Below are 17,121 nucleotides of genomic sequence, written 5' to 3' on the forward strand. Positions count from 1 at the left end.
GACTCTGTTTAGTGAAATCACAAAATCGGCCAATAGACACGCCACGTTTTGTCATTTCACTAGATTTGTTTAGGGATTTGATAAAATCCCTGAACCACAACAGTAAGTTGACGAAACCAGCTTATAAAGTCAACTAGACCCATAATATATAGAGAGTCACAATATATATAGGGTCCCATACATTTCCGAACAGACTCTAGCCATGAGTATACTTGTTAAAAACACCAATCTATGCTTTATGCATATTTTGTATAATATAATGAATGACTATAGTCTTGTGAACAAGCAGCTCGCAAGTTCTTTTCGTTTAGCGATAATCGATTGTACGTCACCTTAGACCCATTGTGAGCATTGTTTACGAATACGTTTGTTGCAACATTTAGAAGCGTATAGCCACAAACAAAACCTTCAGGGTGTGCACCGTTCCGCACTGTACTGGGTTCGTATAGTCGCCGCTGATTTAGCCGCCTTTCGAGCTGCGCGCTGTGACACAGTTATACATTTCTAGATGAGACTACAGTAATTTAGAAGGTAAATAGGTACTTACTATTTTTTTTACTTGAGCATTTTGAGTGTCTGTGAGAACTTCACCCACTCTTGAAACAGAAGTCGATTCTAATAAAATTGAGCATTTTTTATGGATTGAAACTGGTTTTTATACGTGTAGGACTTTAACAATTAGTGTAACAAAAAAGCTTCGGTTTAACATCTCCGGCTTGAACATGAAGCGTAATGCGGGATGGCGAAAATGTGCACATGTTCTATTATTATTCAAGTGAATGAGGTTGGCTAAATACCGGTTTCTGCGAATGCTCTTCTTATTTTCTTCGTAATTTTGTTTTACTCTTCAAGGATTTTTATTAAAAAAACATGATATATTATGTGATTACTACGAAAATAGTACCTACTTTATAAAATAAATAATTTTGCCAGTTCCAGTAATTTAAGTGCGTAGTTGGGGCGCGCGGCTCGACACCTCCGCACAAAGCCGCGGTAACAGCTAGTTGAGTGAGCTAGCTGCGCCGCGCGGCGTCGCCCGTCTAATCAGAGCTTTTCCTCACACACTAGTATTTCTGTCATAGGCGTCGTAGCTAGTGGGTAGCATGAACCAGGAAATCGCAGCCAAATAACACTAGACCCTGCTCATAGTGTTGTGTTCACGCCGGTAAGATTAACGTATGCAGACTTGCAGAGTGTTGGGTATTGGGGACAAGACCGACGAGACGAGACGATGAAAATGAATATAAAGCAAAGAAAAGACTTGTTTTTATGGAAATAAATACTCGTATTAATTGAGTAAATAATGTTAGTATTTTTTAACTCTTTGGTGTTTTCCTACCGCTTTAGAGCACAGACGAAACACATAATTTTGACACCAACCTGCAAATTTTATTTGGCGCCTCTTTTGGACAGAAATTGGATAGTACTTAATAAAAATAAGGCTGTTTGGGTTTTCGATTTATTTGTCATTAATTATTTACATGAAACAAACATACTTCAACCACAATGTTCTGTATAAAAGTACTCACGAAGCGATCTAGGTTTTCACAAGCTATTGACATCTGCTTATAATCCCGTCCACTCTAATTAAAATCTTGGCCAGTCGAAATAGAGTCGCAAGTCAAATACATTTTCAGCTCTCCCTCGTGTCTAATTAGCCTGAAAACGAAACTATCTAGGAATCATTTAAATACGAGCTTTATTTATAAAGTCTAAGGTTGAATCTTGATTGGGGAAGCGGCTGCAATAATAGAGTACTCTCGACCTCTCGGAAGCGCGAGATTTCCCGCGCTTTTTATTTTTTTCTGCAAATTCCAACAGAAGTTATATTTTCTTATAAAATTTTGGGCGCCGGAATATTTAGCTGCCGGGCTAAGATTTCATATGCACGATAGTAGATAGACCTATCTCGCATCGACATAGCTAGTTCATATGTCTCATTCTAATTGTTATTAATAGCATAAGGATGGGTAGTCTGTCTCTGCGATTAATCTCGCGCCAATTATGTGCTAGATCAGCTGGGGTTTTATTGGTTTTAATATCCGTAATGTAGTTTTCACAGATATATTAGTGCTTCAGCAAATATTACGCAACATAAAAGTGAAATATACTTCATACTTCAACAGTTATAACTAATATAATAGTGAAGACCTGAGCTCTCGAGTCGCTTAGCACACTTACTTTCTATACATCTCGCGTTTCTCGTATGTGAGAACTACCGACATCATTTGACATTAAAATGTAATGGCGTAAGAATTTGTTAAAGATAAATATTGTTTGCATTTGTAATATAGTGTGGGCTAATTACCATGGCCAATTAAATTGCTCGAGTGATTTCATAAAATAAGTCTAAATTTATCAACGCGCCATCAATTTACCTCAGTTTAACCAGTAATAATATTATTAACTACTCGGTGTTTGCGTGTTATGTATATTGATTGGTGAAGTTTTAGTGCTCCGGTGCATATACTATACTGAAATAATAAAAATAATGCCTAGAAAACCAATAAAGTTGTTAAAATATGGATTAAGACGGTAATATTCCATGTAAAAAACAGTCGCCAAACGGTCACCAAACGGTCGACAAACGGTCGCAAAATGGTCGCAGCGTACACGCGTGACCGAAAGCAGTGAATATTTATTGGATTTTCAAAATGGCTAATGTATTCATTTTTTCCAGGTATCCTCAAACTTTATAAACAATTAAATATGCCGTCGTACTCAGTTGTCCTCACTAAAGAAGATTAAAAAAAAATTGTAACGTGCGTACCGAGCTGCTGGGTTGTAAAGGATCGGGGATCATATTATTATGGTCTTCTATAGAGCAACTAGTATTTTGCGGCATTTCACAATTGACACTTGTTGAAGTAGTCTTCATTAATATTACTATCAACATTCATTTCAGCGATCTGTACTTCTTTTGTCAAGATTTTTGTATAGCACTTATCTATACATCTACAAATTTGTAATGTTAAAGAGACATAAATAAAACGTAGTAGAGTAAATAATGTGTTTTTTTTTGTAACCCAAACAAAATACTTGTAGATACGAGTGCGGAAAAGAGGAAAATCGATACGAGTAGCGATAAATTAATACACGATCGAAGGGAGTGTTTTAAATCGACACGAGTTGTGAATGTCCTTTTCGCACGTGTATCGTACGACGATTTTCAGTACCTAAATCTAAGCTAAGAGTTTCGACCAGACAAGAAATGAATCATTGCTTGATTTGCTCGCACTACTGCGTTAAAAAAAGCAGCATCTGTACTGAAAAAACTATCATTGCGCAACAGAAATTATATTAATATCACAGTAAATAGGTACTCTATTTCATTTGATTCCTACTTTTATTGTGTAAAGCAACACTACACTTCATTTTTATCAATAAGAATTAAAAATTATATATTTAATACATTAAGTAACTATAAAGTGCTTATCTATTTGTATTATCATTCTGCACTTTTCTTAACTTTCCCACATTTCTATAAAATGTCGAAGAGTGCTTAAATGGTCGTCGTCGTTTATTATTATTTAATTCGCTCATATTTAAATGATTCAAAGCAACCAGTCCACAACTTCACAAGACAGTTTGAGAAACCTTCGTATTTCAGATTGTCATTTGCGGATACAGTGGTTTAGGAGCAGTTCGGTAATCAGACCTACACATGTGTGTACAAATTCTGTCAATGTCACTGTCAGAAACCGTTCTGACAGTGACAATGACGAGTTGCATATAAAATAAGTTACGTAAAATGTGTCATTGTCAACGAGTAGTAGCAGTACCAACAAATTACCTACGTAAGTTCGTAGAACAAAAAATATAACAAAAATCTCTATGTCTCTTTCTCTATCTCTGCACATTTATTTTATGTACCCTGAAGCGGAGACCTTCACTCTCGCTCGATTAATAATAACTACGTCATCGTAGGCGTTACTAGGGCTGGAATAAATATGTCAAAAACCATCTATTTCGTACATTTCCATAATAACTTATGAGCCTTAATAAAATTTCCATAATAAGATCGTTCTCGTTTAATAATTAAGTCATCGCATCGCTTCGTATTTCCATACACATTACCGAGAAGGACACGAGATAGGGAAGGTACAGGAGAGACAAGGAGAGATATAGTGACAATAGACAGTAGAATGAACCTATGGCTATACTTTTATCATTGTAGTTTTAGATTTATTCTTTTCTGTAGCAAAAGAGGGATACACGTGCGAAGAGATAATTCTTAATTCATGTCGATTTAAAACACTCTTTTTGGTCGGGCTTTCATTTTTCGCCTTTCGCTTCGGAATTCCTCTTTTCCGCTCTTGTTCCGTAATGAAATTGTATATTTTAGACTCAATATTAACAATAATTACAACAATAATTTTCTCTGATAATTAGGTTAGATTAAGATCATAATATATATTATGTAATGAACTATTCATAAGAGCTTGTAATTAGGCCTACATGAATAAAGATATTTGAATGAATGTACTATTAATTGAGTCAAAAACCTTACTTTTTTCATATTAGTTAACTGTTTGTTTTGAATTAAACACTAAGCCTGTATACAAAATATTTAAATCGGGTATCAATTCACACTCCGCGTCTAAATTTACATCCAAAATATTTAAAACGCTTACGAATCCCTTTTCTCCCCTCTTAAGAATAACGCGAGTGAATTAAGTCGTCTTGGGTTAAAAAGTCCAAAAGTAACCCTCCCCTTGGGGTGAGGGGGGGAGGGTGTATAGATTTTTCGGGATGTTTAGAACGATACGCTTCTAATGCCGCGCCAAGCGGTTGTTTTGTGAGCAAATAGGTACCTATATTTTATTTTGTTTATGGATGCGTTTTTATTTTTGCTGGCTTTTGACCTTAACAACATCTAATTAGGTAAATAAGGATTGACTACACAAATATGAATTGTTTAGACATTTGGGCGATTAATAGTACATTACATCAGAGGCCGGGAAAATGAGGATTTCCGGCCAAGTCTGTAGGTATATACCCGGATAGGGATACGAGGCCGGGAATCCGTTTCCACGCCGAGGCATGTATAGTGCTTTTCTCAAACATACAATGAAATAAAAAAAAATGCTCTAAAGGACAATATTTTATAAAAAAAATTTACTTTGCAGGCCTAGGCCTAAAAAATAATATGAAATCCCTTTACAGTCCTCTCGAGTTGTTGCGCCCAAAAAGCGATACTTCCCAGCCCATTTTAAGGAACGTAAAGACAATATTTCATTGCATGTTTGAGAAATAGTTATTTGTTATACAAAGGGGCAAAGTTGTATAAATGTCTGTCAATGCTTGTGTGATTCGGGCTTGCTTGCTTTACGAATTTAAACTCGGCACCAAAGCTGCAGAAGCGTCTCGTAAAATATGTACGGCATTCGGTGAAAATGCAGTATCAGAACGCACTGCACAAAAGTGGTTTCAAAGGTTCTTGTCTGGTGACGAGTCGCTTGAAGATTTACCTCGTTCGGGAAGACCCTCTGTTATTGACGATAAAGAATTACAGGCTGTCATAGAAAATGACTCAAAATTAACTTGTCAGGAACTTTCGCAAATGTTTGGTGTTAGTGACGAAACAATTCGTTTGCACTTACATCAGTTAGGTAAGTCATGGAAGCTAAGTAGATGGGTCCCTCATGAATTATCAGACGAACACAGGTTTCATCGAGTATCAGTTTGTTCAGCAATGCTTTCGCGCTATAAAACCGAGCCGTTTTTGGACTGTTTACTTACAGCTGATGAAAAATGGATTGTGTACTATAACACAAAACGAACCCATCACTGGTTATCCCCAAACCAACCAGGCCCCGTAGCCGAATGGCATTTCTCCGGCGCCAAACGAAAGCGATACGCCGCTGGCTCTGTCGCGCCAATACGCAAGCGCGATAGAGATAGATATCTACTAGCGCTTCGTTTCGTGAGCGTTTCGTGAGCGATTGTGCCATTCGGCTAGCCACCCAGTACCACATACATCGAAGACTCCAATTCATTGCCAGAAGATCATGCTTTGTGTGTGGTGGACCGCTGCTGGTATAATACACTACGAGTTTCTTCCCGAGGGTCAATCAATTACTGCCGAAGTCTACTCGATGCAGCTCGATCGTGTACACAAATCTTTACTTCAGAAACATCCTGGACTAGTTAACCGGAAGAAAGTAATATTCTTACAAGACAACGCTAGGCCACACGTTGCCAAGCTCACTCTGGAAAAAATCAAGGTTTTAAAATGGGAGTTACTACCTCATCCTCCGTATTCTCCTGACATGTCTCCAACGGATTATCACCTTTTCTTGGCTTTAAATAATCATATGACAAATAAAAAATTTCGTAATCAAGTTGATATCGAAGAGGAGGTTGCCAATTTTTTTGCTTCCAAAAGTAGAAGCTTTTACGAGGACGGGATAAGTAAACTAGTATTTCGTTGGAAAAGAATTGTAGAATGCGAGGGTGCTTATATAAATGAATAAATGTTTTTATAAATAAATCTACAAGACTTTGATATTTATCATAAAAACCGCACGAAATTTTTTGGTCACCGGATATTTTAACGCCGAGCGTGGAATTGAAAAACGAGCAAGTGAAAGGATTCTATACGAGCGAAGCGAGTGGTTCGAGAATAGAATCCTGAACTTGCGAGTTTTTTAACACACGAGAAGTAAAATACATTTGCTCCCGAGTGTAACACAAAACTTTTCCCCTCACTACAGCGAGGAAACTACAACGCAAAAAATGCGTTTATCACTGCTTCCAGTAGTTCCACAGGTGGTATATCATCTTTATTACTAGATTCACCTACTTTTATCAATTTTAAAGCAGTTAATTTGACTTTATTCAAGGTCAAATTACTTTACCCACTAGTGGATAAAATGCGTTTTTGCCCGCTGGTATTAAAGGACAGAACACGTGTTTCCGAGCTAGTGAGGGGAAAAGGTTTTTTTTTTTAAGAAATAGGCAGCAAACGACCAGACGAGCCGCCTGATGGGAAGCAGTCAGTGGTTATTTTTTAAAAATATATGTTCAGTCTACATTTCACCTAGCCTATATATTCTACTTTTACTATTAGTATGGTAAGTAGATCTATGAGGATATTATATATCCGTGAGATAAATACCAAATTTATTATTATTCATGTTAAAAGGCCCAAGTCTAACGTAGTAATATCAAAATAACGATTTTCAAAGTCAATAGCAGACATTTAAGAACCGAACCAAATTCTGAGTGTTGATCACAAATACTTCAAAATAAAAAAAAGTACAGAATCTGTTTGTTTTTGTCTTTAAAGTTTTTTTTTACATAAATATAACTAAGTTAAGAACAGCTTGTGTTGTTTTAATATTTCTAATTCTTAGTTAGAACAGATTACAATTTTCAATAATCTAGTTTATTTTTTCCAAAAGCTTAATTACTTAAAACGTTTCATTTAATTACACGTTAGTGTAGGAATAATATTCCGCCTTAATTGGTCGCGCGGCGCGCAGATTGCTTTGTTATTCCATTACGGTGTAATTAAGGCTTTGTCAACGGGAAAGTAGCCTTTAAATCACTTTGGAGAGTTTCACTTTGAAAAATAACTTCTAGAGCAGATAAGAACACAATCACTGTTTTTACTTATATACATATATTTATTTAAATAGTACTATTAAGTTATGTAACTGTTGCATAATGAAAGGCACAGAAAATAGCACAGTAATTCAGTTACACATAATACAAATTCTTTAGGATGACTTCAGGAACGCTAAAACTGCGATTGCCAAATTCAGAAAATCTTCAATCACAATAACACATTTAATAAAAAGCATCATTATGAGCTTGCTTCGAGTCGTAGTTGCACTAGTAATAGTTATTTGTTATACAAGGGGGCAAAGTTGTATTTTAACGCCGAGTGTGGAATTTAAAAACGAGCAAGTGAAAGGATTCTATAGTTGAACCACGAGCGAAGCGAGTGGTTCGAGAATAGAATCCTGATCTTGCGAGTTTTTTAACACACGAGAAGTAAAATACATTTGCACCCGAGTGTAACACAAAACTTTTCCCCTCACTATAGCGAGGAAACTACAACGCAAAAAATGCGTTTATCACTGCTTCCAGTAGTTCCACAGGTGGTAAATCATCTTTATTACTAGATTCACCTACTTTTATCAATTTTAAAGCAGTTAATTTGACTTTATTCAAGGTCAAATTACTTTACCCACTAGTGGATAAAATGCGTTTTTACCCGCTGGTATTAAAAGACAAAACACTTGTTTCCGAGCTAGTGAGGGGAAAAATAATTGATCGAATATTTTCAATCACATAGAAAACAAAAAACTATGCGGAAATACCACATACCTAAATTTCTAGTTGGCACAATCTGCTGCAGAGATGGCTAACAGCTCCTGCAAAATAATTTGTTTCCATATGGCGTCAACTATCTCTGACGCTAGCTGTATAATGTATAGGTATGGTGCCGTAAAAACGCACGTGTTTGGTCCCTAAGACGCTCATTTCAAGGATTTTACGCAGCAGTAAAAAGGGACGAAGGGATTAATAAAAGAAAGTTGGCGCGGCGATAAAAGTAGCCATCACGCAGTGATGCCTTCGGAGCTGTTTGCATAATTGAAAAATGTTAAAGAAACATGTTTATATGTACCATGTACAGAAAGTTTTAAAGCCCTCCGTACCTACCTAATAACCAACGTCACAATTGCTTACACTCCGTAGTGTGTAATAAGCTCAATAGTGAAGAAAGCGTTTAATAAATAAATAAATATTGGGGACACTTTACACAGATCAACTTAGCCCCAAACTAAGCTACGAGTCCTGCCGGAGGTGTGCATTTTTCCATTTTTCCTTAAATTTAAAAATATGAAATATCTGTGCTCATCACACAAATAAATGTCCTTACCGGGATAGCGATGTATCGTTCTCGATGAATGATTAGCTATTACTGCACACTTAAGTTACTGGACTTACCAACTCTCCAAGTGAGACAAACTAGAATTCAAAACTGCGTCATAATCTACGCTCACCTTTGAGAACCCCTTTTATTCGACGAAGGCACCGCATTTTTCATTAACTAGGCATCTACATTCTTACACCAAAAAAGCGCGCGTTTCTCACGATTTTATCTAGAACAAAACTGCGGAATCCCAATTAAACCTCCCCATTTAAGCTCCTATCAATTGTCTTAATAAAACCGAGCCTCCCCATTCACTCGCGGCACTATTCTTAGCCGAGATAGGCGGCCGCAGCCTAGCCGGAGCGACAACCGTCGACGCTACGTGCCCATCAAAACACATGTCTGCCTCTGTCGCGCCACTGCAAAAGAGCAAAGGAGAGCTCGCTTACGACGTGTAAGCCAATGTGACGTTGGCTAGGCACCCTGTAAAGAGCCACTAATTGAGGCCTAATCAAGTGTTAATTAATTAACTTTCAAACCATTCTGGACCTTATTGCGGAGGGTTAGGGCGCCCTCATCAGGTTACCTCATTTGCGAGGCCGGAATCTCCGAGTCCTGAGGGCCGAGGTGCACTGGGTGCAGTTGAGGAATGTGGTGTACGTAGGTGTATCTATGGTGTTACATGAGTAAAAAACCTGACCGATTTTTTATATTAATTAAAATTTAATTTACTTAAAAGTATCTAAAATCTAGTAAAATCCTAAGATTGCTCAGGCAGGCAATCATGGTCGCGTGATAAATGATAAATAAAACATCAGGCCGTAAACAAAGACCGATGTTTTATCGTTTATCGCGCGACCATGACTGCCAGGTCACGTGTCGTATCGGTCACATTCACGAGGACGCGTGCCCTGGCTCGTATTCTCATGACACTAATCGTTAATGACACGATCTACTACCTATACGTAATATTTGGCCAATCAAAATAAGTTTGATTTTAATTACAGCACATATTAGGTATTATCACACCAGCCATTGAATGAAATTGTAAGAAAAATAAAAGTGAAAAAGCTCGTAGACACAAAATATTTCAGAAAATTAGAAACATTTGCAATGCAATTTGAGAAGTACAAACATAAGTAGGCAAAAAAAGTATCCCTCCTGTTAATTAATTTACCTCAGTCACAGACTTATAAGCAAAGTCTTTCTGAATTAGGACCAATTAAAATTTTAAACACCTCCAAAAATGTCCTCAGAAGTAGGCGACGCGACGTTTGTTTGTGCAAGCGGTGGCGGTGGCGGAGCCAACTCGGGGCGGAAGCGCCCGGGGCGGCCGCGGCCCGGGAGATAGGACTTCACTTTTTATGAGAATAGATAGGAATTAAGGTTCTAGTTTACCCTTCGGGTTAGAAGGTCAGATGGCAGTCGCTTTCTAATAACTAGTGCCTAAGTCAAATTTTGGGATTAGTTGTCAAAGCGGACCCCAGGCTCCCATGAGCCGTGGCAAATGCCAGGCGCAAGGAGGATGATGAGGAAGAAAATTAAGATATAATGTCTGGTGCTGAGCGATCACGCGTTGGAGGCAGACTTTTTTCGAAGGGGGCAAAACTAAAAAATTTCAAATGTGGCGCCCCTTGGACTTGACGAAGTTGGAATTTGGCGCCCCTCTTGGATTTGATACTCGGGGCAAGGGTCCCGGCTCGCTCCCCCCTAGATCCGGGCCTGGTTGGTGTGTTGTAGGCCTATATTATGGGAGTACTTTCTTTTCTTGTAGGTTGGAAAAAAGACCATCACAAGTTGGCGACACGACATTTTGTCTGTGAAAGCGGCGACGCCAACAGCCGACTTGGAACGGAAGCGCCCGAGGCGACTGCGGGCCTTTTGGTCGTAATTAGCGTACTCACAAGTTTTAATAGTTTTGACGAACGAGACTGATGCTCCATTTTTGACCTTCCAGCCCAATAGATAGGTAAACTAGGCCGTATAGAGATTTTTCGTTTGCCTATAGGCAGGCAGGTTACCTACTTCTGTGCAATTGTAGTTACAAAACTACTGTCATTATGACAATAGAAATAGTGAGTACTGGCCTGATACTAACTTTATACGTCAAAATATGTAATGGTAAGTTGTACATCTTAGTAACTACTTATTTATGGATCAGTGACGTACGTTTCTTTAACGTCACTTTTTTGTCGTACTTATAGTAAAACTAGAAGAACCGAAAAGAATTTCCTTCGTATTGTTACGGAAACGTACGAACGTGTCTCAGTCAGTCTCAGTAGGTACAAGACGTACTGACACTGTCTGAACTAGCATGCCAAATACGAATGTGTCCGGAAAAATACGAAGGAAAAGATTTTCGCACTACATCTGTACATTACATAGTACGTTGGATACGTACTATTTTCAGTCTACCAGCACACACGCAAGCGCACGTCGGTATGTGTATGTTTACGAGGCGCGCGCCCGGCGAATGTCAATTGGGTTTTTTATCGTGCCCGCCAGGCGTGACGACTTGCGGCCGGAGAATGCTGCACTGTAAAAAACCTAGTGTAGATTTCAATATCGATTCACTTTATTTTAAGTGAAAATTTTACTGCGCAGTGAAAATAAAGGGGAAAATCCATTGTAAGCCTGTTGTAATAAATAACTATCCAAGTATAAAATTAAATTTAATGTATAGGCTAGTTACTTAAAATTATTTTATGCAATGCACTAAATAAAGCATCACCTCATTAGAAGAAAAATATGGACAGTAGTTATGTTTAAACATAATTTATAGGTATTTAATAAGTCAAAAAGAAAGATATAAAGTAAGTGAATTGACCGTGACGTCACTCCTCAGTATTTCATAGTAATTCCATATTAGCAAATCGTTTTGACAGTTCGTAAAAAGGAGCTGAATTGAATAGTAGGAAACTAGCCTATTGTTCAGTGAACTAATATTAATTTATATTGTACCCACGATGGCGGCTGAAAATAAATTAAAACATCCCGGTTTGAATTGATACTTCAAATATTTAAAAAAAATATATTTAATATTTCAGTGTCAAAACTGACGTTTTAGTTTGAAAAGACGTCGTATTTGACAATGACATATCTGGTAGATATGTATGATTTGATTTTTTTTTATTCTATAAATTTTTGGACAGTACCTAACCGTCACATTTTACAATTGAACTTCGAGACTCATTTTTGTTTTTGCTATTTGTACGAAACCTGATCAAAAACCTGATCGTAGATGTTAAAAATCTAAAATCATACGTTTCCGAACCAGCCATCCACCATATCAAATAAACTTATTCAAATATTTTTACGATTTCTAAGCCAAACAAGATTGGAGTTAAAAAAATGCAAAAAAACCATTGAAACTCAAGTCTAACTTCGTCCATTGTATATAGAGCTCGCGGGTCGTTTTTACCCGCCACATTTGTATAAACTTTTCATATTAAATTGGGAACCGGGGGAGCTCAATCTAGGTTGGATTTTTCGTTGAGTATTGTCAAGTGTGTCCAGCGTAACATGATCTACGTCCTGACATATAGTTTCCCCTTATGTCTCTAATTTTCTTCTTGCCGGAGGGGCGGGGGAGGTCGAGGTAAGTCGGGGTTGGTGTACAGAGCTGGTGTGAACTAGTGCACTCTTCACACGTACTACAATGCTCCCTAACTGCCTGCTATTAACCCTGTTCAACCCTTTCGGGAGGGATAGTGATGTTCTTAAATATTTGCTGAGCTTCATTGACCGTTTGGTCGACAAATAAATGGGATACTTACTGCAAATGTTTTGGGACTTGCGGGAATAAATAAACTAAACGAATATAGGTAGAGCTACTCACATAATTTATTCCAAACTTTAGATCACGTTTCTATTAAGCCAAGACTTTCTGCTCACTCACTGCTGCTACTGAAGGTACAGTAGTAGGTCATATCAGTATTCTTACTGTACAGTTGAGAACAGTCAATTATTTATTCTGAAACGAAAAACTTTAGGTTGTGGCCTGTCGAAATAACAACCTTCTAGTTTTTTATTCAGCTGTACAATTGCCAGAACATTAGCAAAGTAGGTACAATTTCGACTATAAATAACTCGGATAATGAATCGACTGCTAATAAGGCGTTCATCCCATCCCTACAGTTTCGCACCTCGCCCGCGGCCAGCTCACAGCCCAAACAAAAACCAACTTAAAAATCCTCATTATAAAGCTGTAATTCTATTAAAGTAAAATGTATTTTGTACACAATTTCAATAAAACCCTATGCCCGAGATATAAGGTCCTGTATTGAAACTTTGCCAATGACAATCGGATAAAACAAAGGCTTCTGTGTCGGGGCATTAAGACCGGTTTTCGCAAATCATTGAGCTGTTGCAATCTTTCAATTAACCTAATACGCCTACAAGTGTGCCTGTAGCCGGTAATTACTTTGTCGAAAAAGAACAAAATCGATAAGATGTTTTAAGAGATGATTAACTCCATTGAGACGTCAAGTCTTTTTGTATCTAATTTTATACAAAAGCTTTTGTTTTAGATTTGTGTTTCCGTGATTAAAACATTAAATGAGAAAAAATAAAAAAAAAAACATCGACAGATCGACCCTGTCTTATTTAAAAATACCTACATAATATCTAGCTGATAAAAAATAATAATATCGGAGGCATAATGAAATCGTTCTACAGTATTTCACGCAATCTAAAATGAATAGAGATAAACAAACCGATACTAATGGTTTATTTCGCTAGTTCAGCCATCTGGCCTTGTGGCGCAACGGATAACGCGTCTGACTACGGATCAGAAGATTCCAGGTTCGAATCCTGGCAAGGTCGCGCTCTACTTTTTGTTTTTTTTTTTCAACTGTAAGTAAATAACTAAATACATAGTATACCTACAATGCTACAAAAAAATATAACCCTTTTTTTTTAATTATACTTATGCTTTAATATCTTCCTAACAGAGGATTTTATGATAATTTGTGTTTTGATAGTCAAAGACGATCAATCATTCATGCCTTATGTTGATTAGATCTTATAGATATAGGTAATTATTGACCGTAAACTAAATAACGGATTTTTTCCTGATTTGTTGTACCTACTTTTACAGAATGTGTATCAAGATTTACGAGAGTAGGTACAAAATATTATCTTCGGTTACCGCGATAGTTACTCTTGAAATAAAACTATGGAAACTATGGAACTATTCATTATAGGCAAATGTAAATTCATTATACGCGATTTAATCCGTTTCCACAGTTTTATTTCGAGAAGTATTTATGTACCTAAATATAGCAAAATCGAACAACGACACTTTACGACACTTTCACAGAATGTGTATCAAGATTAACGAGAAATATGTATGTTCCTATAGGGTGCTATAGGTACGTAAAAATAAATAAGGTATTTACGAGTACACTTTAAAAAAAAATAGGCACAAAGGTTTTTTGTAATACATAGTCTACATGCATTCAATGTATGATTATGTTTAGTTAGATACTAACAAATAAACGTGGTACATCTTAGGTACGTAGGTATACTATGTTTTTTTCTTCATTAAATTACACATTTGTTTTTTGTTACCTATTTATCTCTTATTTATCTCCTATTTGTCATCTATTTAGCTTTGAGTATTGAGTATTATTCATAATTTTCACATTCACAAAAGCTATACCAAAAAAAACTAAACCCTCTCGTAGCGGAGGCGTTACAACGTTACACGCTACTATTTAATTTAGTTAACCTTTCACGGCATTGTGTTGCAAAATAAGTGACAAAGCCATTATTGAAGCCACTGTGTCACATTGTTGTGACAAAATATGGTGACACTTCCGAAACGACAAAAGAAAAGGTACCATTGTGTCCATACAAGACGTAAGAATTAGTTATTCATTCATAGTACTAGTAAGTATAGCTGTTGGCATATTTACAAAGTTATACAGTCATGTACCTAGTATAAAAAGTTGTGTAGAGCCTTAATATTATTGCCACAATTTAGATGAACTTCAAACTCTTAAAAGCCACAGCGGCTAATTTTCTATCAAAACGAAGCGACGAATTGACGTGATTTTTTAAGTGGAGATAGTTGAAGGGTTGAGTGTGACATAAGCTACTTCTTGTCTCTTTCTAACGCGAGCGAAGCCAAAGGGCAAAAGCTAATATACTATATTTTCTGGGGGTTCAATACAATTAATTTATTTTTCTATTAATAAAAAAGCAAGTAAAATAAAAAACAAACAAGTTTGCTATTAAATAGCACGGTTTTCAACGTCATAATTTATATTATATTGAAATTAAAGTATCGGTTACATGCATGTGATACTGCTGGTTCATTGATTCCTATAAACGACTACAGTAGCGTAGGCGGTAGGCTCAAAGGGCATAATAGTTTTTTGATCGGGCATAATTTAGAAACCCATTCCAGGAAAACTTTACCTAGCTAAATACCTTTATTTTTTTACAATGACATAAATAAAAAAAATATCTTATGCTATTTTAATCTAAGAAAATTATAGGCCAATTAAGACAGCTTTTTGTATATCTTCCCAGAATCGGTTATTTTTGAAGAAATTTATGTCAAGTGTTTGTGTAGGCTGCTGGGTAGTCATGTTTGGTGCAGGTATTTAAGATGGATGACTAGGAAATATTGGTTCAAGTATTTCACAGAAGAAGGCAGTTTTTTAGCCAATTTAATTTAATTTTTATTTGATAGTCTGTTAATATGATATATATTTATAAAAAAATAACAACGAAGTCGCCTATTATAATCGCATAATAAATAAGTATTCAGTATATATTCACACCAACATCCGCCTATAGGTAATGAACAGAAGTCTTCACATCACGACCCTATCAATTACAAAGGAATTTAATTTGAATTGGCGTCAAAAGCCAATAAAAGTGGCATTACCGCAGCTTAGACGGTTATGGGCCCTTACTCGCGAGTCTCGTGACAGGACTAGCGAGAGGAAAGAGAGGGCGCTGCGACAATACCTTTAAATATATTTCGGGATAAAATACTTACTAGTAATATTAGTTAATAATTCAATAAAAAAAAATATTATTTATTTGTATAAATAAGGGTACATAATAGATGGGCAATACATTTTCATTTTCAATCCTTATTTTACCGCTTTCTTGAGTAAGGTGCATTAGGGTAATTCCGAAAGTCGTCTAATTTCGAAAGTCGCATAAAAATCACCATTATTTCCATCATATCAATATTCTCCTTTCGAAATTACCCGATCATTCCTGTCATTCGGAATTACCCTCATACTTGACAAAAAAAATTTGGGGACACCTTACACAGATCACACAGACTTTGAATAGGTATATAGTCACAGAGAGTAGTACCTATTCATCTTTATGACAAAAATAATTAGGCTTTAAAAGATTAAACTTGTCCCTGTAATACCTACCACAGAATTGGCAGAATCAATCAAAAGATGTCTTGATAGGTAGTTGAGTAACCGCACGCGACGGACGGCAAACTTGAAACAACGTTATTTTGTCAGTAAAAGAGATTATATTTCTTGAAGTTATATTGATTTTGTAAAGATAATTTAGTATTAATCTCAATAAGTAAATCTTGTTTCCGTTCTTGAGTTAACTAAGTACAATAACTCAGTCAGTCTGATTATCTACTACATATGTTGACGCATAATTACATGCAGGACGTAGGGGTCTACCGAGTATCAGTAAAACCGTTTATTAATCGATTATATTAGGGGATCCCCATAAATTGATGTGAAATAATTATTTATTTATTACCAGTTACGAGAACGCGTGACAATCGTACCGCTTAAACGGACAATGCTGACGAATCCCACTTGCATGGTACCTCCATACAACTATCAAAAAGCCCTATGTTTGAAACACTTTTATACTAAAATACGACGTTTTAGCATTACTGAAACCCGTAATAAGAATGTCCTTTCCGAGACTAGTTCGGTATAGACTTAAGACTTTTTAGAATAGAGTAGTTCCAAGTGGCACCCGTTTTAGGGATTAGCGAACCCTCGATATTAATATATCGAGTCCATTTAATAACATTCCTAGCAGTCAAGCTGGGGACCATGCTCGTGCGGGGTTCGTAATGGCAAGTTGAGCGCGGAACATGTGACATTATTTGAAAGTGGTGCCTTTTATTTTATGGCAAAGAAGTAAGGTACCAATGTATAGGTCAATGTATTAGGGTCCAATATTAGAAATAAAATTACACTTACCTGGGTAGTTACAAGACTACT

The 17,121-nt window shown here is 36.6% G+C and overlaps 1 protein-coding gene, 1 long non-coding RNA gene and 1 other non-coding gene across 6 annotated transcripts in view; 2 read left to right on the forward strand and 1 right to left on the reverse strand.

The window, feature by feature from the left end:
* Positions 1–17,121, forward strand: part of LOC125235232 (visual system homeobox 2-like) — a 152,655-nt gene that overhangs the window by 9,302 nt on the left and 126,232 nt on the right. The window lies entirely within an intron of this gene.
* Positions 1,527–11,403, reverse strand: LOC125235233. The gene is made up of 3 exons (XR_007178061.1): positions 11,289–11,403; positions 8,338–8,384; positions 1,527–1,659 (listed from the first exon to the last, which is right to left on the reverse strand). It is a non-coding gene; the product is annotated as an uncharacterized LOC125235233 (long non-coding RNA).
* Trnar-acg lies at positions 13,639–13,711 on the forward strand. The gene has a single exon. It is a non-coding gene; the product is annotated as a tRNA-Arg (tRNA).

Source organism: Leguminivora glycinivorella, chromosome 17, assembly GCF_023078275.1.
Source record: "Leguminivora glycinivorella isolate SPB_JAAS2020 chromosome 17, LegGlyc_1.1, whole genome shotgun sequence".
Taxonomy (NCBI): domain Eukaryota; kingdom Metazoa; phylum Arthropoda; class Insecta; order Lepidoptera; family Tortricidae; genus Leguminivora; species Leguminivora glycinivorella.